Source organism: Protopterus annectens, chromosome 15.part0, assembly GCF_019279795.1.
Source record: "Protopterus annectens isolate FY-2018-M chromosome 15.part0, PAN1.0, whole genome shotgun sequence".
In the NCBI taxonomy this organism is placed as follows: domain Eukaryota; kingdom Metazoa; phylum Chordata; order Ceratodontiformes; family Protopteridae; genus Protopterus; species Protopterus annectens.
The window spans coordinates 304,890,666-304,916,355 of NC_056749.1; the positions used below are offsets into that span (position 1 = coordinate 304,890,666).

Below are 25,690 nucleotides of genomic sequence, written 5' to 3' on the forward strand. Positions count from 1 at the left end.
CTTGGCTGAATCCCAAAGTCCAACCCCACCTCATGATGTTGCGACTCCAGCCCACCTGTCATTGAGTCCAAATTCCCTATAATCAAACCTATCCTACTTCACTCTGCCCTGACGAACCTCATCCTCACATGTCCAGACATTACTCCCAAACCACACCGACTTGGACATGCCTAAATGAGCAACTAACAATGTAGTATTACCTTTGACCTCATAGCTTACTTCTCCAGTGGCCCAAACATCCACTGCAGCAGCATTCATCACCTGTCAAGTACACTTCCATCAGGCTGAAGCAAACTCTGTGCTTCTGCCATCTATGACATTGTCAAGTCCAATTCCTCCAGGTGAAGCCTCCACCATTACCATGTTCGCAGACTTTCAAGGTCACTTCCCCTGTGTCGCTGACTTGTTGCTCAGTGCCTGGCTTCTCCTTTTCTTTCCAGATGCCACTGAGACCACTGTCTCTGTCAGCTCTCTGAACAATTCCTCGACTTGCATGACAACGGCTGCCCATTTCTGCTGCAATCTGCATGATCCAGCCATCTGTCAAAGAAGAAAAAAACATAATTACTAACAACAACCTCAAAAAAAAAAAAAAACCTCTCCTATCTAACTGCTGTCCTACTCTCAAGTTGAATTCCTTTAAATTCCTTAATGCCCAAATTATTCGGTGCAATCTTGTCCCTTCACACCCAGCAGGACTGTAGTTCAGGTAAAAGATTATGGCACTTGTAGACACTCACCCAAGTACAAACAAATTCTCTGCAAATTGAAACAAATTACTGCATCTGTTTTTTTTTTTTGTTTTTTTTTTTTCTTGCAGCTGCTCACCGAGAGTTCTGGGAAAATGTAACAAAATTAGTTATGCCTAATCTCATAGCCCAACCCCTTAATAGATATGGTGGTCTTTAACTGCCATATCTCTCAACCTGTTGGCACCACAAATCTGGACAAATACTTCAATAATTGGAGTACAGAGTAAATTATTGGGAAAGATTATAAATGTTGTCTTAATAAACTTAAAAGCTTGCAAGAATAACTGTATTTGTTATAATATATGTTTTCTCAAAGATATGCAGTCTGAACTCGAATGTCTCTCATTATGTGGTGCCTTCAGTTCCCAGTGGACGGCCAGAAAAATCACAAATTTAATAGGAATGTCCCGCTAGATATGAAACAAAACCCATTCCCATTACAGGAAGAGCTACAACTGGGATGACTTCCCCACCATAGAGTATTGTATGCTGCAGGATAGCCCTTTCCCTTTACTAAGTAAATGCACACATGTATCTATTTAGGCACTCAAATACTGAAAGCCAGTGCAACCAATATACAAAGATCTAGCAACAAAATGTGTGATTTTATGTCAAATGTTCAGCTATGAATTGTTTACAGACAGTAGCGAGGTATGCAAAAGGCACTTTTGACTATTAATTGCGTTGGGTGCATAGGCTGGGTGCATATGCGACCAGCTGCCATTACTCACAGCCCTCTCCTCACCTGCAAACATGATCCTGCAACCTAGGAGTCCACTCAAGGGGAAAGACAACATTTCTGCTGCCCCTAGGACTCATAGTGTGCCGCACTACCTACAGTATAGTAACTCAGCCCTTTATATCCCAACTAAACATGTAAAGGATGTTTTTTATTATTATTTTCTTGTTTGTATCTTCTTCTTCTTTAGGTTGCTCCCATTAGGGGTCACCACAGTGGATCATGTATTTCCATTTCTTCCTGTCCTCTGCATCTTGCTCTGTCACACCGACCACCTGCATGCCCTCTCTCACCACATCCATAAACCTTATCTTAGGCCTTCCTCTTTTCCTGTTACCTGGCAGCTACATCCTTAGCATCTTTTTCCCAATATACTCTGCATCCCTCCTCAGCACATGTCCAAACCAACATAATCTTGCCTCTCTGGCTTGACTCCAAACCTTCCAACCTGGGCTGATCCTCGAATAAACTTATTCCTAATCCTGTCCATCCTCGTCACACCCAATGCAAATCTTAACATCTTTAACTCTGCCACATCCAGCTCTGACTCCTGCCTTTTTGTCAATGCCACTGTCTCCAACCCATATAACATAGCTGGTCTCTCGACCCTCTTGTAGACCTTCCCTTTCACTCTTACTGATACTCGTTTGTCACAAATCTCTCCTGACACTCTTCTCCACCCACTCCATCCTGCCTGTACTCTCTTCTTCACCTTTCTTCCACACTCACCACTACTCTGAACTGTTGATCCCAAGTATTTAAACTCATTCACCTTCACCACCTCTACTCTCTGCATCCTCACCATTCCTCTATCCTCCCTCTCATTCACACACATATATTCTGTCTTAGTCCTGCTGACTTTCATTCCTCTTCTCTCTAGAGCATATCTCCACCTCTCCAGGGTCTCCTCCACCTGTTCCCTAATCTCACTACTGATCACAATGTCATCTGAAAATATCATAGTCCACACTGTCAACCTGATTTTGTGTGTATGTATATTATATATATATATATATATATATATATATATATATATATATATATATATATATGGATCTATGTCAGAATAAAGAATTACCATAATGCCAAGTTGCAAAACAGCAAGACAGAAATGATAAATGTTTATATTCTCGAATGTCCAGAGTGTCGTAAATTTTCCCCTGGTAAGTAAACAGTCAGCCAACAAAACTTTAAAAAAATAAACCGAAGCAAATAAAACTCACCTAAGTGGGGGGCTGCACCCCCCAAACTCCCAATTGAATATACCAACTACGAGATCTCACTACAGTGGTGAAAAGGGCAAAGTTCTCCACACTGGCCAACTGACTCGTTTCACAGTGAAAACTTACATCAGTCTGGACATTCGTGAATGTAAACTTTCCTTTCCGCCTCAGCATTTTGCAACTTGACATTATGGTCATTCATTATTTCGACATAGATCCGTAGATATATATATATATATATATATATATATTTAAATTCTCTCTTGTGTTAGCATTGCACACTGCCCCACCTAAACTTTAACCAGTAGTAACACATGACCACGCAGCCTAGCAAATACGTTCATTTACTCTATTACCAATTCTCCCCAACAGTTGATCGCACTTTGCACATGTATGACCCAAGACCATCACTTATTGGCATCTCGCAGCCAGTGACATCTGTTCCTACAGACTGGGAAAACCTCCCAGCCACAAAATGGACACTTTTCTTTTTTGTTGCACCACCACAACCAATGCGACCAATGATTCTTCCCCACTGATGTCACACAAACCAAAAAGGCCATTCTGTCAATTAATGGCAAGAAAATCCCAGTCAGGGGATGTTACAATGCGGCCCAAATATGAAGCAACCAGCACCAAGCAAAACAAAACCCGAGGCCATTAAATGAATACTAGGCCTCAGAAAAAACTGTGGCACACTCATAAATCCTTCATTAACTAATGAACTTAAACCCAGCCCACACCCTACTCAACATGAAAGCCACCGGTGAGGCACACAATCAAACAAATGACTCAGTCAGTGGACATACCATGGGGAGAGAGGAAAGAAAGAAAAAGAAAAAAAATACTTACCAACTGCCACCATTAACTCGAGTCTTACCTGTTCTCCAGAATACCTAAAGGTCATCTTGAATGTAGCACTTGCATTAGCAAGTTATGATCCCTTACCTAGTTACACTCCCACAAAAAGGTCTTTGTTCAGCCATTGAACTAATGTTTCCGCCAAAGGCTGCACCCCCCACCCCCTGCTAATTATATACCAACTCTGAGATCGTACTAAACCGAGGAAAGGGCAGATTATGTTATAGCTAATTTGCCAGTAAGTATTAGGTTGCAGTCCCTTTATGTTGGCCAGCTATGAATTTATTTTCTAAGATATGCCTGCTCATTAAAAGTAAACGTCGATGAGTAATGTTCGATGTACAGCCATTTACTGTAATATTAATTAAATGACTGCAAAGAGAGCCCACACAAAACCAGTTAAGCCCCTCCTTGCCCTTACCTCATTTCATCTCAAGCCTGCTTTTCCAATTTAACTATTCCATCCCCATCACACTTTTTCCACTATCATCTTAATTCCCAATACTATTGCTACCTGACCCTCACCAGAAGATGTCCTTGAACAAATTGGTTTGTTCCCAAACCTCATTTCTTAACCATCATTTTACTTTATGCCAGCTGCATTAGCTTTTTTCCTCACTCCATAAAGGACTCTTTTTATGTTTCTCTTATCAACTGTCATTCGTAATCTTTTGAATAAACAACTAATAACAGTAAGAAAATGGAAAACGTATCATGAATAATTATATTGATTTCTTTCAAGAAACATCTCCAAATGTTATGTGAATCTGGATGTTTGGCAAATTAACTTACTTAGATAATTTTGAAACATTTTTGTATCTTCTGCTTTGTGTACTAACATTCAACATTCGAAGTAATGGGAGCAAATAAAGTATACCTGCATTTTTGTGAAAATTAAGGAAGAACATAGAAGAATATTGTCCCACGTCTGTTATCACCATCATTATATTTGCTGTAAATAAATTGCACATGTTACGATGAAATGCAGAACACTATGGTAATTTTGTAATTTGTGGTAATTGCACATCTTGATACACTGCTGTCTATCAAGTGCTGTGATTACCATGTTTGTTAATACGCAATTGAAACTTGAGAGTCTCTTCAACAGTGAAAACAAATTTCTTAAATAATGGCATTGTATAATGCCTCCTTGCTGCCCTTCCACAGCTGTCCGGTATTCTACTGCAGTTCTGATGTACTGCGCATGCGTATGCTTACGCAGTATGTAAGAGCTGTGGGTGGAAGCAACGGAGAAAGCAACATCTCCATTGCTTTTTAGAAAGTGTCTCGCTATGTTAAAGGAGTTACCTTTAAAAAAAGCAACGGAGAAAGTTTGGTTGCTTTTTTTAAAGCTGTCTGCTATGTTAAACTTCTTTAACATAGCGAGACACTTTCTAAAAAGCAACGGAGATCTTGCTTTCTCCGTTTCTTTAGAAAGTGTCTTGCTATGTTAAAGGAGTTTAACATAGCGAGACAGCTTTAAAAAAAGCAACGGAGATCTTGCTTTCTCCGTTGCTGTAAGAAAAAAAAAGGACATACTAATGGAAAAAAATCAGGGCAACCGGACCTTTTTCCATTAGTATAAGTCTGATTTACAACATGCAAGCTGACCAATCAGCATGCACGTTTTTGAATATTAATGGGGGGTCATTGTATAATGTCCATTTGGACATATGATTGGTAAAGGAAGCAATTTGTCAGGTGCAGACGTCTTCCTATCCTCAAAATATGTGTATCACAGGCAAAGCTACTGCATGCTTAACATTATAGTTAACTGGAATCATCTGGAAGTTTTGGCTCAGAAAAAAATGGAAATGTTTATATTTGTATCCATAAACAGATGTGCAATTTGAGGACTGAGAAACACAGACAGCATTGTGTCTTTTCACCATTTTTTCAGGTGATTTATTTTAAATGTCAGCATGGCGGGGCATGGCAAAAATTACTTTTCAGTGTTATATAAACAATGTATTTATTAACTAGCTGAAGCTACATAATTCGATAATTATATTTACTGTCAAATAGCTTTGACATTCTATGTATAATAATTAATTTTTAAGGAGTATAAACTGTATATTAATAGGAAATCTTTTAATGTATAAAATGAAGGATATAAAGGAAGAAAAAAAATAGTGAAAATGTGTTTCATGTGGTCTTATAACTATAAAGGGAAAACAGATATGTGTGTGTGTGTGTGTGTGTGTGTGTGTGTATATAGATATATATATATATATATATATATATATATATATATATATATATATATATATATATATATACACACATAGATATATATATATACACACATAGATATATATATATATATATATATATATATATATATATATATATATATATACATACACAAGCACACACACATTTTTGTGGCAGCATGAAATGGGAAGTTTACAACATTATTCCAACTTACAGATGAGACTGACAACTTCAGGCTTACCAGTTATGAATGTATGAAACATCTGTGAGGATCTGAACTTGTACTCACTATTTTGATAGTGTGCAGTGTAGCAACACATAGGTTTAGTTATCATCATCAACAGAAGAAGAAGAAAAAAGAATTACTGTGTTTTGTGATCAATGGCATGTCCAACACGAGAGTCAAAACTAACCATTTTTTTCTCAGGTTCTGTGTTACATAACACTATCAACTCAAGCCATGATCATGTGTGCTATGATAAACAATTCCATTCCCATCCCTTTCTTTAAGGGCAGCAGCAAATTCTACCATGCTGTTAGAGATCATAGTATCCCCTCACTCATGCCATAGCCATATACTGGGACTGTATCCAGAAACTGAATAGAAGAGCCCAGCAACATCTACTGCTGAGCTACTCTGCTTCTGGTAAGGGATGCTCAGCAATGCTTAAAATTTCTTCCATATGGACAAATCTTAAATGAATAAGGGCATTCATTTAAGGGCATCTCAATGAACCTGCTCCATTAGTCATTAACCTGCTGATGCTACCATTTCAGCATATCGCCAATATCACTCTGAGTTTAAATGTCAATAATGAGACCAGGAGGACACTGGCATAAGGACGTATATATCAGAATGACAAGAAAATAGACAATAAAGCTGTACTTTACTTATTCCTTTACAATGCAGTTAGAAAGATGTGCAGTTCTGTCACGTCTTCATGCCATGTGCACAGTTAATTTGTTATACCAAATATGTTGGAATACAACACTGAGCAACAGGAATGAAAAGCTTGAGACATAGCATTGCAAGGGGATTTCTGTCATCCAGCTGATACCATCTGGGGAATGCTGAATGCATGTCTGCCTTAGCCTGATAACTTTTCTAAACTGAAACCCACCATCTTGACTTATCGTTACCTCCATCCACACCTGACTGCTAAGTGTAATCTTTTCTAAGTTTCACCTCTGTACATCATGATGTAGAATATCACAGACAAAAAAACACCAATGGAACAAGGCTGGATATGAAGGTAGAAAATTCAAATGCAAAGTACTAAAAATCCAATTGCTCGTGTTGTTCTTGGATTTTTTAACTGTGCAGCAGCTCCCTTCCTGGAGTTGGTTTTCTGCTCATACGTGGTGGAATTTACTTTTGGCTTTAGTGTAACTTAGAATCAGCTGACCTTTAAAAAAAAAAAATTAAGATTATCAAGGACCATAGCTATAAGTTTATTGTAATTGCCCTCCAAGGGTTGATCAATTAGAAAGACGACAAGAACGCTTGATTTGAAGACAGCTATGGCTACAAAAAGAAAGTTGAGAAATACCTCATTATCAGTTTATTTCTATATCTCTGAATGTAGCACTACTGCTGCCAGAACTAACTGTACTAGTGTTATCCCTACTGGATCATGTATTATATTAGCAAAGTTACCCCCCCCCCACAAGCATGTACATTTAAACACACACACACACCCCTCATAGTCTACCATGATCCTCAAACATTCCTGTGGGAGAAAATATCACCTATTCTGTGTTAAAACTTTTTTTATGTTCTGAAAAAAAGTGAACACATAAAAATCATTAGAGCATTCATTTTTTTTTTCCTGCTATGAAAAATCTATCAAAATTCCACAGACATCTTCTGGAGTACAAGCACCTCAGAGTAGTAGGTCTTTGAAAGATCAGACTATGGAGATGATTGTTGCCGTATACAGATTTTAGTTAATTTGAGAGTGAATTTGTTGTCCAATAAAAAAGCAGGCTTGAAAGTTTAATTCAAAAATAAAATAGAATATTTTCAAAAAATGAGCACCAGAACTAAATAGGACAAGGAACCCACAAAAACCCTTAGGCCACTGTTAGTAGATGTTATACCTAAATAGCATCCTATAGTAAGCATTTGAGCAATACCTTGTCACTCATACATCTAAGGATAAAAGTTCTACATTTGAAAATGAACCCTACCTCCTTCTTAAGAAAAGTTCCCTTAAGGAACATCTATTTAGGCGCGGTTACATATATGAGTTGGTGGTCAGTTGATTACTGGCATTCAACAAAATGTTTCCTCAGAGTAATAAAATATCCTTTGTCTTTATGGCTCTAAGCAGCTTTAGGACTCTGTGGCTCAATATCAGAGTTTTCTATCCTTTATTTTACAAAAACAGGGACAAGAGGGACAGCAGAAATTTTCAAACTCACAACTTAAGTCCTCAAGCTCCTTTTAAGGGACAATAAATAAACACATTGCTTAATTAAAAAAAATTTCAAACCTTACCAAGTAGCTGTGTTGGCATATTCTTCATTCGTGCACCTGAAAACATCAAATAATGGCCTCATTTTCTATACTTTTAATACCATGCCTTTATAATACTTCCAGTGCCATTACACATAAAACAAGATTAAGACTGCCATGTAATAAGGAAAAATATATTTCTGTATACAAGTTGAGCATATCACAATTTTGTCTTTAGTAAAGTTGTTAATTACTGGCTAAATTGTAATGGTACTGGTAATGTTTTGAGTTATTGTGGATTCATGTATTACATTCTTTTTAACGTTTACATCTCCTGACAAATTATTTTTTCTGTGGCTTTTGTATTACATATTGCAGACTATTGAAGGCATCTATCAAAATGTTTGTAAATGGTACAACAAGTTATGACTGCATGAATCAGTCACACAGATTTTCCTTGCTCATCTATCTATGTCCTCTGTTATTGGTTTGGTGTTTGACTTTTCGCTGTTCTTGCTCATGATTATCTTAGTGGTAGCAGAGCAGAGGCTGGTTCAAAAACTTATGAAACGTATATCTAATTGTAACAGTTGTGGCTTTACTTTTTAATTCTACCAATTCCTTCAACATTAATAGAATATTGTTCAAAATTGGACTAACAGGTTTCCACCACCTTCTACCTACTGACTTTTCAATATATATATATATATATATATATATATATATATATATATATATATATATATATATATGTATATGTATATTAAGAGTGCATGTATTAGTTAAAGTGTGGACCTGATAAAGTTTTCTTGTTGCATGAGCCCAACCAAAAACATCTGAGGCATTAATGTTATATACATACTTTATTTGTTTTGTAAAAATCCCTGTATGTCTTTTCTAAATGAATTTAATATAGAGCAAGAGCAAACAAAACATGAATTCAGTTACCTTGCTATTCTCAAGTGCAATGTCAGTAGTCAGATAAGACAATGCAAAACATTAATTTAGCCTTACAAGAGTATAAGTATATTGGTGATACTGTCAGGAAAAAAATGTTTGAACTCAGAGTATTACTAGAATAGGAGCAAATTAATACCTAGTGAGTTAAAGATATCTTCCTAAAAAAGTTATCTCCCTTGCACAAGCTTCTGACCCATGGAAACCCTAATTTTTGTTAAGCTTCTATTAGTCATACATATGAGCTTGATGGCATCAATCTCTTCTGTATTTACCTCCCAAATAATCATTTTTAGGTTAATCAGGCTGATCTATAGTGGTCCAGGTGGTCTGGGAAAGACTTTCCTTCAGATCTATGTAAGGGAACTTGAAATTAGGAAATAACTATTTGGCTTGTTCCCAAATGAAAGGCATTTTTTGATGCAACAGAAAATTCTTACTTTGCAGTAATGTCAGACTGAATATATGTTTCATTGACGACTGATAAATTTTCCATAAACTATCACAATGAAGGCATGCTCCCAATCCATATACTTCTGAATTTAACAAGTTTATTTGGATACAGTAACATATATTTTCTTAGAAACAGTCCTCTTTCTAGAGGAAATAGTTCCAGTATCTAAAGAGATTGTAGCTTAAATTCAGTTTTTAGTGCTTAGCACCAGTTCTTGCCACTGGCACTCTGAATAGGAACATTAGTCATGTAGTATAGTTTTGGAAGACATAAAGCTAAATATTTATAAAAGCCTTGTACACTCAGTCGATACTATTTTTCATTAAAAATAACATATCTCATGCAACCAATGATTGATAATAACTTATTGTGGTTAGTGTTAATTTATCCTGCAGGACATTACTCATGATAAATTGGTATTTCGTTAATGATTTATTTCCTTCTCATTTGCAGAAATCCAGTGGCAGACAGTCCAGTAGGCTTATTGGACTTTTGCATTATCAAAAAATCTCTTTATCTTGTCTTTTATTATTAATATTGTCAACAACTAAATCTGGACTTCCCTCAGATGAATTACATGGATTGAAATTAGACAAGCAGACAGTGCCTTGTGTCATTGCAGACTTATCATTTGCTGTGTTCAACATCACTTAAAATGTTCACTTATTTGTAATGGATATTTTACTATTGAAGTAAGGGTTTGGAGTCTCCATTGTCAAAACATTCCCCTTCTATTGCCTGTGATCTAACTTAGGTTGCTAATGGTCTTAAGGGTTAAGGGAAGCTGTTGAAATATAGACTCTTAATAGCTATCATTGCAAATTTAATCCTGGTATCTACATATCATTTATCTTACTTAGTTTTAACTTAACATGTACCCACCCCCTTCATCCAACAATTTCCCTATTAATTTAAAGATCTATAATGTAAAGATATCCCTCCCCAACATGAATGATGGGAATTGCAAGTATTTCAGTTTAATTCATTACAGATGAGTGCGCCTCCAGGCATTTCTGCAGTTATCTCCTACTGCACCTATAGGCATCAAATATTGCTTGCTCATATTTGCATTAATAAGCCAAAAACATGCTACATAGAAGGTATCAGAAAATTTTATCTTTAAGCATATATGATGACAAAAACAGTTGTACTGATATTTTATCTTTGTCAATGAGCATTTGTTAGACTTGCAAGGTGAAAAATTATTTTTTTAAAGTCTCAAACCACACCCACTGGGAGTTTTATGTACACACTCAAAAGAACTGTACTGGAGGGAACAAGTTAAATGACACATCCTCACTTTTCACCTCAAGCAAGATAAAGGTGCAAACAGAAAATGTCATGGAGTCTTCTTCAGGCTTTGATACTTTGTATGTATGCTTTGATACTTTGTATGCCTGCTGTTACCATCTAAATTGTTTGTCTAATGAAGCTAAATGCTATACTTGGGTGAGTGTTATATAGCCCTCAGATCGAGATGGTATATATGTACATAAGGCTCATATGTACTTCCTTAGCTTTTGATCGGTGAAGATTTTAAGAAGCCTAGAATCACATTCCCATGATTGTTTAGTGTATACATCTATGAGCCCAAATTCTTTACACTAAATTTACAAAAATATCTCTCTAGTTCAAGCAGTCTTATTTAGTTAGATCTATGTTGTGCTCCTTGTAAGACAATAAAACCAGTTCATTGTTCCCCAAAAGCAAAAAGAAACTCTCATGCAAGCCATAATCACAATCACTGTAGTTCACACTTTCACTGTAGCTCTCACTTCTTTCATCACTGCTACAAGAGGGATGCATCCTGAGGCCATAGTTATTTTGTTTCCTCACTTATCCCCATTAATGCCATAAATATCATAACTTTATCTCTTGTTTTCTCCTGAAATAAAAAGTAAATTCTAGACAACACGGTACAAACCCTTCACCTTCCAGTCACAATATAACTAGAAAAATGTAACTGATAGAATCCAGATTTAATTAATTAGATTAAATTTAAAATTAATTTTAGTTTTCACAGTCAGATTAATTCATTCCAAAAGTCCCTGCTTGCCAATTTTTTTTTCAAAGAGCATCAACAATGGTCTATATTTTTTTACAGAACTAAAGGCTGTCTCTTACCCTTTTGGAATTTGTATATCCATTAATGTTCTAAATAAATAAGGTGAGTGGCTATATCATAATTGCAATCCATGCAACACATATAATAAAACTTCACTACATCATTCAGAGTTTTGTCAAGAAGTATATAAACTCTCTCACCCTGCAGTATAATTCTAAAAATGTATTCAGAATAGCATCATGCAGGATAGTAATTAAATGTTTTAGAGGACAGTTAGAGGAAAATCCATTCTGATAAGGAATACTCTTACACAGTCCATGTCCTAGTATACAATATAAAATTACATGAATGCATTCTGTAAATTAAAAAGGAGACAGAAATGCTTATCATTCACATCTAGTCTAGACTTTAAAACACAAAGCAAATAAAAAGAAAAAAAAAGTCACTCGATCTTTTACAATATACATTATCAGAGATTCCTAATACTAGACCACTGGCCCATTTTTGCAAGGCAATTGACTTTTCCTTTCTTTTTGTAGCTCTGGACAACAATTATTTATGTCCTGTCAACCATTGTTTGAAAATACACAAAATGGATTTGTTTTTCTTGTGAGTATATATCTCAAAAGAAAGCAGTAGTAAATGGGGCCACTTTCTTTAATCCTGCCACAGTACATTGGTCTTTATTTCTTCAAGCGGTAGCCCATTCCAGTCAGATATTTGGATATAGTGAACAGCACCTAATTTCCCTGACTATGAAGGAAAAACAATGACAATTAGATTTTCTGGATGAGAGCAGTATTTGTAGTCAACTAACCACTTTTCACCTACTTTCATCATGGTTTCCAGCTTCACTGTCCTCTCCTATAGCTCTTGTTTCTCTTCGAACAATACCTGCAGACAGGCAGAATGGGCCTTAAGTGTTTCTTCAGAGATCCCTTCCATTTGTCACTGAATATTAGGTTTATGCTCAGTCATTTAATCCTAAAAATAACACTGGTATGCTCTAGATAGAAGGATATAATTATAAATATTGTCAGAAAGACATAGAGATTCAGAAGTGTTGTTACTCAACTCCACATTTGAGGTCTACTAGGGCTTGGCCCCTATAAAAAAAATTATGTGCTTTGTGAGTGCTGCTGTTTTGACTTGAGACTTCTCAAAGTTTTAGATGTTTTACATATCAATAATCGTGCCAATTAAATGAAATGAGACTATCCATAGTTGACCCATTTCTTTAATTTCTTTTCACTAAGTATTCACTTGGGGTAGTATGATCCTCAATTTTATACTCCACAGCTTGAATTCTAACTTTCATCTTTTGTAGATCACAGTAAAATGATAAAAAATGAGACTTGCTCAGTTCTACCAGGTCCCTCAAGAAGATATTTCAGTACAATAGTATTTTTTGATCTATGCTTTGGGTCACTACATTCAGCTCAACTGAAACTTAAGTTTTTTTTCTTCAAGCAAATTCCCTTTGTTTTGCCTTTGTTTAACCACATATGCCCTTAGAATCATTGTATCACAACTTAAGAAAAGGAATTAACATTTTGCATCACTTACATGTAATAAACGTGACTGTGATTCACTTTAGTAACTTTTGTGTTACTTTCCGTAAAGTGGTACCATACCAGAAGCCAGTTCCTTGTATTGTTTTGCTCTATTGATACCTCCCTGTTTTTTTCTGTTTAAGCTGTAATTTGACAATCTAAAAAAAAACTTCCATCTTACCACTGTTTAATTTAATTTTTTGATTATCACATTTAATTTCAGTAGTCATTGAAAGATTATCCATATGTTCAACATGATTATTATTTTTATTTGTAATTGTTAACTGACCTAGAGTACTGATCCATACTGACCTTCTTCAGACTCCCAGGGAGCATAATATGGTTGACTGACTTACTCAGAATCACAAAATCAACAAATGCAGGCAGAGGGAAAAAAGGCAGTACAACAGAAAGCAGTTAGTTAACTGCTCATAACCCTAATAATATATGCCAAATGACAATGAGACTCGTATCATATTTTTAAATATATATTGGGAAATGATTAATGTTCTTCATATTCATCACTGTTGCAGTAGCCTTTGCTATATGGGTTACATCCAGCCCATAGGGGTAGCCAGGTTCCAAAGCTTCAGCATACCTTTCACATACCCAAACTGTCAAGCAGCTTATTCTGAGCTTTCTAAAAGACACGTTTGGGTGTGAAGCCCTTCAGAGCTTTGCTGCTACCTCTGAGACTTTTGAAGATCAATGTTTGGCTTGTGCTATGGTTAGTTGGGCAGATAAGTTCTCTTTGGGGAAGAAAAAAAACACTTATTTGTTCTTATTTCGTTACTGATGCTTTATTACTTTCCTCTTCAGGAAAGTTATTTTAAAGCTAGAAGAGTTATGTTTTAATGAATCGTTTTGAGACTGTAACATACTTTTAAATGTAGCACTCGTTGTTTCTGTCATTTTAAAAGTAGTGTTACTTAATTGATATACACAGTTATTTTAAGCTTGTGAGGCTGCCATACGGTTGAAAGCGCTTTTTGCTGTGTTTTTTTTTTTTTTTTTTTTTTTTTTTTTTGTGGACTGGTAGTTTTACTGGGATTGTTGCTTGTTTTCCCCAGGACAGTGACACCATTTCTGGCTTGAGCATGCAGCAGATTGTCACTCCCTTGGTAGGTCCTTCTTCCAACCATAAAAAGAAAAAGTTAAGCAAACTGCATTTGCCACCACAGCAGGCTAAGAATTCACCTGAGTCACAGGTAGGTGGCACTGCTGTGGCTATTAGTTGTACGTCAGACCACTCATCTTTTACCCCGGATACCTCTGGTGTACCACCTGCAGCCACTATGAACAAGGGGTTAGCCACATTTTCTCAGGCTGTTGGGGGCCTATGAGTGGCCAAAGCCGAACAAGTCTTGTTGTTCTGGGGGAGGGAACAGGGAAGGTTTCCCTTTTATTATCGAATGCTGTGCTTATTCCTGGTGAATCAGAGTTGTCATTAGTAACACAGTTGGCCCCATTTTTCCTGTAAAAAAGAAACAGAAAGTCAAGAATGTATCACCTACTCCACAAATTTCTTTGGATAGGAGTAGTTTACTCGTATTGGCTTGGGGTTTGATTCAAGCTATTGAGCCATCTTGTAGAGTTCCTAGAGAAGGATTTTCCAGAATCTACACCTATTCCTCCTGTCCTGTCTGCTTTAGAGGATGTGTGTCTTACTACCTGCACTTTTCCTAATAGTCAGCCAGCTGTCCCTAAAAAGGCAAATATGATGTATAAAGTTCCTCAGCCTTTTACATTTCTATACAATATTTCCAAACCTGACCCAGCAGCTATAGCCATAGTTAGCTCATCTGCTGCTCAGCACTGAATTAATTCTAATCCTTCTTTTTCTAATAAGGATGGGAAAATATGTGGTAGGTGTAGAAAAAATATATATACTTCTGCAACTTTGAGTTTCTGAATTTTTAATTCTCGGGCTTATATGTTAAAGTTTTTAGAGACATATTGTAAAGTATAGGGCATTTTTTATCTACAGATTCTTCTTGTGAAGAAAAATCTGCTTTAAATAACTTAGTTTCTTCTGCTGCCAAGGTCAGTAGTCATTGTTTGCAGTGTATGTGTATGACTCTGTTGATATTTCTTCCAGGGCTATGGTCACTGGTACTGTTTTAAGGACGTTTGCTTGGCTGCATTCTTAGAACCATCAAGATGATATTAAAAATGAGATTTTAAATTCTGCCTTGGATAGAGGTTTAGTGCTTGTTGCAGAGATTATCAAAAAAATGTGATGAAGGGCTAAGCTTATTCTGGGAATCTCTAAGATTTTTCAGTCCTACTCTGTCAAATTGTCCAAGGGACTTTCTTTCTCCTCATCCAGTTTCAGCAAAAATCAGAATGAACAGACATTTAATAAGAAGTGGCAAGGAGGTTCCAAAAGGAAACCTCAAACATCTGAAGAAAAGGACCCTCCAACTAGTCTGAATAATGTTCATGTGACAATGTCAGCCCCTCCTATCCTGCCCGCCTTTCTCATCCAGAAAGTATGAATTTCCATGTTTCTCTTTGGCAACAGATTGTTTCAGCAAATGGTTTCTGAAAATCATTTGTTAAGATTACAGATGGCAGTGGGAGGAAATTTCTGCTTTCCAGAGGTCATTCCTCATTCTACAGATTAGACTTGTTTGCTTCTACCTGTTCTTCATCGCATGCTTTCCCAAGGAGTGGTAGAACCAGTTCTTTCTTTCCATGTGGGAAGGTGATTTTATTCAAGGATGTTCCTAGTTTCAAAGAAAGGAAATGCTTGAAGACCAGTATTGGATCTTTCTTTCCAAAACCTGTTTGTGATAGTGCTCAAATTCAAAATTATGTCACATCACAGTCTGTTTCTCTTTTAAACTTAAAAGATGGCTTTCATCACATTCCTGTTCATCCGGACCTTGGGAGTTTCTTAAGGTTTTGTGTGCCTGGATCACATTATATGTTCTATGCATTACTCTTTGGAATATCCACTGCACCAAGAGTGTTCACAAAGTGTCTACACCATTTTTAGCTCATTGCAGGCTACAGGGGGTCTACATTTTTTGATACTTAGATGACTTGCTTATCTTTCCAGAGTGTTTTTCAAAATATCAGGAATATCTCTCTCTCTCTCTTGGGTTAGAGATCTCTTGCACAAGCTGGGATTCCAAGAGAACATTCAAAAGTCTTTTCTTTACTCCCTCAGACAGGATTGTATTCCTTGGATGACAACTAGACACCTCAATTAAAAGAGCTTTTCTTCCCCATGGAAACATTAGACGTTTATTTAGATTTATTTATTTTCTTTTTTTTTTTCAGAAATCTTTATTCAGTTTTTAATTGGAACAAATACAACAGCAAAAATAAGAGATATATGTCATCCATAACAAGGTAATAGTAAACAGTAAAGCTTAAAACATATCTATATTTACATAACAACTAGAAAACTGTATACACAGGTGCCATTGTCTAACACATAATATAAGCAATTGAAAACATAAGAGATCAATCAAAAGTGTTTTACAAAGAATAAATACAAGTATAGAAGTGTTTACAGAAGATGTAATATAATTATGAGAACACTTGAATCCCAACTATTAGCAGACCTAGGATAAGAAATCAACCTTAACTGAAAGGTGATCAAATAGTAAGTTCCAGTATTTCAGGAAGTATGGCTTTAATTTTTTAGATTTATTTCTAGGGTTTTCCCATCAGACATCAGTCATTGTGAGGGATTGCCTCAGAATTGTGGGTCTCATAGCATCTATAATTCTCTTTATACTATTGGTAAGACCCCACAGGAAAATGATGCAGTGGTATCTGAAATCTCCTTGGTCGCAGCATCAGCACCCTTTATCTTTTCAGATCCCAGCATTGGGATTGGTCAGAAGAGAAATCACATGGTAGAGACAACAGATATGCTTTAATTAAAGTCTTCCCTTCTCACTCAGTGCTCTAAGTTAGTCAGTCACCACATATGCTTCAGACTTTGCTTGGGGTGATATTTCAGGAGAGGTAAAAGTGCAGGGGATGTGGGACACCAAGTACAGATGCAAGCACATAATATCAAAGAGATGCTTGCCCTGATTAAGGCACTTGACTATCTGAACCATCTTTGGTCCCCGAAACCTCTTCAAGTGGTTATAGATAATACCACAGTGATGTGGTAGAGCAACAAACAAGGGAGAACCAGGTTGTGCCTTTTTGCAGACTAGCCATGTTTGCTTGGGATATAGCTTCACAACACAATCTCACTCTACAGGCATCCTACATTCTGTCAGAGCAAAATTGTGTGGTAGAAAAACTGAGCAGTACCAGGGCAGATCATCATGAATGGAAACTAGATCTGAGGCTCTTCCAAGATTTGATCCATCTGTGGAGAGTTCTTCAGGTAGACCTCTATGTTTCCTCTCTGAACAATTAACTGGCAAAATTGTGTTTCAGGACTCCATGCAAGAAAGAAGATGCATTTTCTTTTCTTTGGACAAGAATGTTCTTGTATGCCTTCCCACCCATTCTACTAATATCTGGGATACTTATGATTCAGAGAGAAAACCCCAAGGTCATTGTGGCGACTCCTTTCTAGCCCAGGAAACCATGGGTTACCCTCCTTTTGGAAAGGGCCAGAGGCAATTACAACAAGATTCTTCACAGAATGATCTACTCACCCAAGGACAGGGTTGTTTGATACATCCAAAAATCAGTCATCCTCAGTTCACTGCCTGGCATACCTCTCAATCTGTTAGAGCAAGAAATCTGTACAAAGCCATAAATTAAAGGGGGATCAAAGGCCCAAAAATAGGGACAATTTTCAGATATTGCTCTTACAACTTAGAAAGTTCTAGAATAACAGGTTTTGCATTAACATGTTTCTTCTGAAGGATATGAAGTCTGAAACTCAAGTGTCTGTCATTTTCTAATTTCAGTATTTAAAGATTCACCGCTAATTTGCTTAAAAACCTCAATTTTATGAAAAATGGACCAAGAATATGAGGCCAAAATCTAGACATTCTGCAAAAATATGTACAGTTGAGAAGTATGCTACCTGTATGATTGAGTCTTTATTCCTTTTAGGCACCTGTTTCCAGAGGATGGGTTTGCAGGTACTAATGGAGGTAAGAAGTTTTCCATTTGGTGTCAACAACATAACCACCAACCTTTCAAGACTAGTTGTTCTCTGGCTTTACAATATTTGAGTGAGTTACTATCCTATGACCTTTCTTATTCCTCTAACAATATTCATTTATAGGCCATTTTAGCATGTCTACCTATGGATCCTCCCCTTTCAAGGCAAAATGTTCTTGAAAGGGTTTTTGAGTAAGAAGTCTTTAAGTAAACTGGTGGCCCCTCCTTGGTATCTTAATTCTGTGCTAGAAAAACAAACATTTGGTCCATTTGAACCAGCTAATCTGGCTGACTTAAAGTTCTTCACATGGAAAACAGTCTTACTTATCCCACTGACCTCTGCAAGAATGGCATCTGAATTGCAAGTCCTATGGTCAGTCAGCCTTACCTCTTTTGCACAAGGACAAGGTTTCTTTGAGAACTAATTCATCTTTTATGCCTGATGTGTTATCCAAGTTTACTTTACGTCAAGCTACTGATCTCCCCATTTTGTTCTTCGAACCTAAAGATTTGTGGGAAAGAATATTCCACAGCTTGGATGTCCATATACAACTCAGATACTATCCTGGCCAAAGTAAATCTTTCAGATCACCGGATCAGTTGTTTATTTCTTGTGACTAAAAAGAAGGGGGCAACTGGTGTCAAAACAGACTACTTACAAATGTTTTCCTAAGGTTATTACCTTTTGTTATACTCACCATGACAGATATATTCCAGGCAGTGTCAAGGTCCACTCTACAAAGACCTTGGTTTCTTCTGTGACTTTTTGGAAAGGCTTGGATTCTTTTGAAAAGTAATATAAGCTGGATTCGTTTTCTAGGTCTAGATCATGTTTTGCAAACCCCTTTTCCAGGGGCTCCTGGACCCATGTCCTTCCACCAAACAAATATATTTAGTTGTGGTAATCTATCCATATAGCTAAGGCTACTGCAGCAGTGATCAGTATGAATAATGTAGTACAGTTGTGTAAGATGATCTTACCATAAAAGTAGATGTTTGAATGATCACTGGTGCAGTAGCTGCTCCTTCCCCTCCACCCTCTTTGTTTTTTGGTATGTTTTATATGCCAGGTGTGAACATTTATTTTTTTTTATTCCTAACCTTGTACTTTCAGAGTGATGCCTGTCTCTGTCTGCTGGCAGGAAAGCTCTGAAAAACTTCAAGACCCAAGCTTGTCTTTTTTACCATGAAGCTTTGGAATCTGGCAAGCTTTTATATCCTTGGCAGGATACTATTGTTATGGTAAGTTTAACACAAAGAACTGTACTTTTTGATTCACTAGACCTAAACTGCCATTTTTCTTCTTTCTTAGATAAATATCCACATTCCAAACCTTAGTTTGACTAGCAATGCCTTATCCTTTCCATTATTCAGTCTGTATAGAAACATGTCTGGAATATGACAGGAATACACAGGATTATAACTGGTAGTCTGATTATAACCAACTAGTTATGTGCATGAGGCATGGAGGCTAACCCATTTACCTTCTGAGAAATGTTGCCAATAAAGAGAGACATTATGGGAAGCCTTGTTGAGGTAGAGAACAGCTGACAGACTTTTCTTTGAAAATACAGATAGGGAAGAAGCATCTATCCTGCTTCCTTTGAGTATTCAATTTTCAGCTAAAATTCTACAAGCTGATGAGCCAAGCTCTTGGTATGATATGACCAGGGTTATGCCACCTCTCCTTTAAGGCTGAATGATCTATTGTTTCCCTGTCTAGCAGCCCCGCCCATAATAGAGTGTTTACAGTGGTGAGACGCTAGGTAAAGAAGAAAACCGAACATCTCTCAGGAAAAACAAGTATTGTGGAATCATTCGTCAACTTCAGCTGTCATTGCCACTGCATGTTGCACACCAGAGTGTAAGACCAGTGGATATTGCCTATGACAGAAGCATAGTAATCTGCAGTGGATAAAGCTAGCACACAGCAACATGAGGGCCTGCAGTAATAGAAAAATGCTGTGAACTTCAGAAACACAGGTACACTAATAGATATGTAATGCAATGTCTTTAAATGAGAACGATTTGGTTCTTGCATCTTAAAAAACAAGTTTTGTGGCAAAATGCACAAAAAAAGTTCTGACAATGCCTGGCCATAACAAAGGTGCTTGAGCAACTATGTTTACATAGAACTAAATATTGTATACTTCAAACATGTAAGTGTCTCAGTTTGGGACTATAGAGTCAAAACATGGTTTTCTAAAGTCCCATATACAGCACAGATGAGTTGTTTAAATCCATTTGCTGTTACCAATGTAAGAATTCCTTTGGACTTAGTGTTGTAATGAAAACAATGCTTATTGATTTACTTATTTTCAGGAAGTACTTCTGAGTCACAGATTATGGCAATGTGAACCATTCATACTGCAAACATAAGTGCTCTGCATGTAGAAATTAACTATTAACAGAAATTTCATTTTTTAGTTTTGAGTCATATCCTAATGACTTGCAACCCATCAAAGTATTTGAAATACTGCATTATTAGTTATGATAAGGAAAGTTAAGAAACATTTACCTTGGTAAGTCACTATCAAAACTTATGTGCAAAAATGTTTTTTTGAATTAAAAACAAGATTAACATGTGATCTGCAGATTTAATCCCATGATTATGATATTCTCTTGGCAAATACCATTGGTGGTTTTCAAAAATGTAATTCACTCCATTGTGAGATATTATAGTACAGGATATGTACAACGGTAGTGTGACAGATGCGTTTAAGGTAGAGGTGGGATTACATCAAGAATCAGCTCTGAGCCCTTTCTTATTTACAATGCTGATGGGCAGGTTGAAGACGAGATCATACAGGAGGCCCCATGGACTATGATGTTTGCAGATGACATTGTGATCTGTAGTGAGAGTAGGGACCAGGTTGAGGAAACCCTGGAGAGGTGGAGCTATGCTCTAAAAAGAAGAGGAATGAAGGTCAGCAGGATTAAGACAGAATATATCTGTGTGAATGAGAGAGAGGATAGAGGAATGGTGAGGATGCAAGGAGTAGAGGTGGCGAAGGTGGATGAGTTTAAGTATTTGGCATCAACAGTTCAGAGTAATGGTGAGTGTGGAAGAGAGGTGAAAAAGAGAGTACATGCAGGGTGGAATGGGTGGAAAAGAGTGTCAGGAGTGATTTGTGACAGATGGGTACCAGTAAGAGTGAAAGGGAAGGTCTGCAAGAGGGTAGTGAGACCAGCTATGTTGTATGGGTTGGATATGGTGACATTGAAAAAAAGGCAGGAGTCAGAGCTGGAAGTGGCAGAGTTAAAGATGTTAAGATTTGCACTGGGTGTGACAAGGATGGACAGGATTAGGAATCAGTATATTAGAGGGTCAGCTCAGATTGCATAGTTTGGAGATAAAGTCAGACAGGTAAGATATCATTGGTCTGGACATGTGCTGAGGAGGGATGCTGGGTATACTGGAAGGAAGATGCTAAGGATGGAGCTGCCAGAAAAGAGGAAAAGAGGAAGGCCTAAGATAAGGTTTATGGATGTGGTGAGAGAGGACATGCAGGTGGTTGGTGTGAGAGAGCAAGATGCAGAGGACAGGAAGAAATGGAAACAGATGATCCGCTGTGGTGACCCCCAACAGAAAAATCTGAAAGAGAAGTGAGATTATATATTATGTTATATTATATTATATTATATTATATTATATTATATTATATTATATTCTTTAGTACCTGAGCATAACCAGTGTTTTACTTTGTGAAGGAAATGGAACAAGAACTTCACCATAAGAGAGAGGCTGTTAGATGCTTCACACTATTGTCATCATTTTTTTTTTAGCTTGTAACTTTTGGCAATGCAAAGTGTCTTTACGTTTCTAAAGCTGTCAGAGCTATTCTAACATCAGTGTTCACTGGGTATAGACATCAATCTCTGAGTCTCAGTTGAGGCCTTCTAAGAATTTGTTACCTTTGAGAGTAGGAGTGTATACACTTTTCCCAAATTAGTCATCTAATTTACTTTTAAATGACTGCAAACTGTCAATATTTTTAATTCCTAAGGGAAGATCATTCCACACTAGTCCTGCTCTAATTTGAAAGCTGTTTCTCTTCCTTTCCATTTCTGTCATAGATGCATCTACAATCTCACAATAATGTATTGTATTCACTTAAAGATTATTAAATTCAACACCTATAGTAGCAGTCATAATATCATGCTGTGGCATTTGCTGTGCGTGCTGTAGCTGTCAAATGTGCATATCAGAATTTGTCATGTATGTTTCTGACATCACAAAGTTGCACAGCAAGTTTATCTTTTTGCTAATGTCTTAGTATAATCAGCATGCTCCAGGTACTGGATATTATATGATATTATACTAATATTATATTATATTATATTAACTATAAGGAATAATTTATAAATGGAATGGAAGAAGAAAGAATGTAATTCAGATATGGACACAACACAATGCTTCTCATATTTTAGACATTCTCTATGAGTAAGCAAATACTCTTACATCAAAGTTTGCTTCTGATGTAGCCTTTCATGCACAGAGCAGTAAAAATAGCAGATTATTTTCTCAAGAGAGCTGAAACCATCTTTCATAATATCTAGAACAGTTTTTTGAGACATAAGCACATCTTTATCTGTATGCTAAAATAAAATGATACATGCTACAGCCTTGTGTATTTCTTGGAAGCTGACATCATTTCAGAATGATAGTACTTGACCTTTAAGAGAAAATGCACCTCGCCATTCAAGCTTGTGTTAATGATTATCAGAGACAATCAATAAGAGATTTGCCAAGTTTTGAAATGAACACCACCAGAAATGCATCTGTTCTGTTTTCATGGCAGTTCAAATTAGATTCTGTAGCTATGTTTGCATTAAAATATATATAATTGTATCTGTCAAAAAAAAACAGCGAGAAGGCAACAGTGATGGTTTACTTACAAGAGATTACCAGAAAAAGTTAACTGTGTTAAAGAGTACTGCTAGGTAAAATTTCATCCTTGAAATTAATACCTAGCAAAAAAAAAAAAAAAGATCAAATGCATTGAAATGGAAAAGAAATTGCATACATTTATTTATAAAGTATAGTATGCTACTGCCAATGCTTCAGTGATTAATTATTTCTGAAGTGCAAGTTTTCATTAATATATTCTTTTTAAATTGACAATGGCTATTTTGATGTCATGTCTGTGGAACATATTTCACTTGAAGTGCACTAAATCAGTTGCATAAAAGAATTATCAAAGGCAACATGTGCAAACAAATCTCTGTAACTCTGCAGTATGGGGACTTCTACCATAATATTTCATTCATAGCTTTGATAAGTGTGACCTGACTATTTTTAAATTAAAAAGGAAAGGTGATTTTATAGGTCCAAACTGGTACTTTTAATTAGAGCTTAATATCTAGCCCATGACATAGATCCCAACATTAAGCATAAGAAATCTGGACAAAGCCAAAAATAATAGGGGGACAAAAGCCCAAAAATAGGGACAGATTTTAAATATTGCTCTGATAAACTTAGAAAGTTGCTAGAATAACAGGTTTTCTGTCAAAATGCATTTTTTTATGTGAATTCTGAAACTTAAATGTCATTATTTAGTGACTTCAATCCTCAATGAACTGACAGAAAACCACAGATTTTTTTGAGGATCATACCAAAAATATCAGGCAAAAATCTGGACAGATGAGAGGTATACCCCATGATGGGTCATATTTGTTTTACCAAATGTCAAATGTATGAATATTTGACACACACACACACACACACACACACACACACACACACACACACACACGTGTGTTTGTCTCATTAAACAATGAATGCTCATAAGAGAGAACAAAAAGATAATGAGTTTAGATTTAATCTAAAATGATTGAAAAATCAAAATCAAAAAAGTATTTGTGTCTGTCTGCCTGCCTATATTTATGACAGTGTGTGTCTCTCTGTCTCTGTCTGTCTGCCTGCCTATATTTATGACAGTGTGTGTCTCTCTGTCTCTGTCTGTCTGCCTGCCTATATTTATGACAGTGTGTGTCTCTCTGTCTCTGTCTGTCTGCCTGCCTATATGTGTCACAGTGTGTGTGTGTGTGTGTGTGTGTGTGTGTGTGTGTGTGTGTGTGTGTGTGTGTGTGTGTGTCTGTGCTTTACTGTGTAAGTACTGGGGTATTGCATGATACTTTTTTGAATACAGAATGACCAGCTGAGTGCTGCATTGATAATATGGTGTGATCATTCAATAGCCTGAATTAAATCCATGATTGAGGTTAGTATAAGGATGCCTCATTCCTAACCTTGCATGTACACCACAAACTGAGCATTTGGTAAATGCACTGACATTGCTATCTGACAGGCCAGGTGCAACTCAGTAACAGGGCTTCTGAGCTGGTAAGCAGACTGCATAATAAAAATGATCTACACAACGTAAATAAAAACATAAATGTAAATCAGAGATAGCACAAAGCTGTTTTCCAAAACTGAATTAGAATGCAGTTATAAAGCTGTAGTAGTAGGACAGAACTCGATGTGATGTTCTTGAAGGTCACCTACCAAAGGTATCTCACAGTCACACACATATGGATATGTACATATAGCTGCATTTATCAGTCACGTATCTTGTATCTTTATGTCTTTCTATCTTCTGGTAGATAGATCTGTAGATATAGACATAAAGCTAGACCTGTATAAATTACAGCAAGAAAACAGTGTCTGGAAAAAGCTGTGCAGTTTTAAATTGAGGTTTACTTACTAGAAAGAATACACAGTAAAATGTTTTGCAAACATTGCAGAGACTAATGATTCTGTTAGGAAAGAAATCAAGTCACAGATACTCTGCTAGACAGTGCATAGACATTCTTTCCGGAGTTCAATTCAATACTGCCCCCTTTCATTTAACAATGTTTCCTATATACTGATTGCACAGGGTTGCTTTTCCAAACGCTGCCCTGCAAAAGGTGCAGTACTTACATTGCAAGTTATTTTTTCTTCAGCACTCTATACCATATTGAAAGGGATAAATCCACTGACCTGTCTTTTGCAGTAAACCACTCCTTTTTTTTCTGGTTTCAGGGACATCTTCCAGACTGCTTTCATTGTTCATTCTCAGCTCCTTGTAAAAAAAAAATCTTTCTAGAAAAAAAATGTTTGTACTGTCTTTGGACCCAAAGGTTAGGAATTTGACTGCTTGAAATGTAGGGTTGTGGACATGATATACCAGTACAGGCAGATGTTAGTCATTAGTTGACATGTAGAGCTGCCTCTGTCTAGTTTGCATGGTTGCTTCACAGTTATATTTCCTTATGTCTATGACTAACTGGGAATATGAAGAGCAGGCATAGTATTAAATTATTACAGTGTGTTGC

General features: G+C 36.6%; 1 pseudogene; it reads right to left on the reverse strand.

Moving 5' to 3' along the window:
* Positions 1–322: 322 nt before the first annotated feature.
* LOC122789819 overlaps positions 323–25,690 on the reverse strand; it is a 147,036-nt pseudogene continuing 121,668 nt past the window's right edge.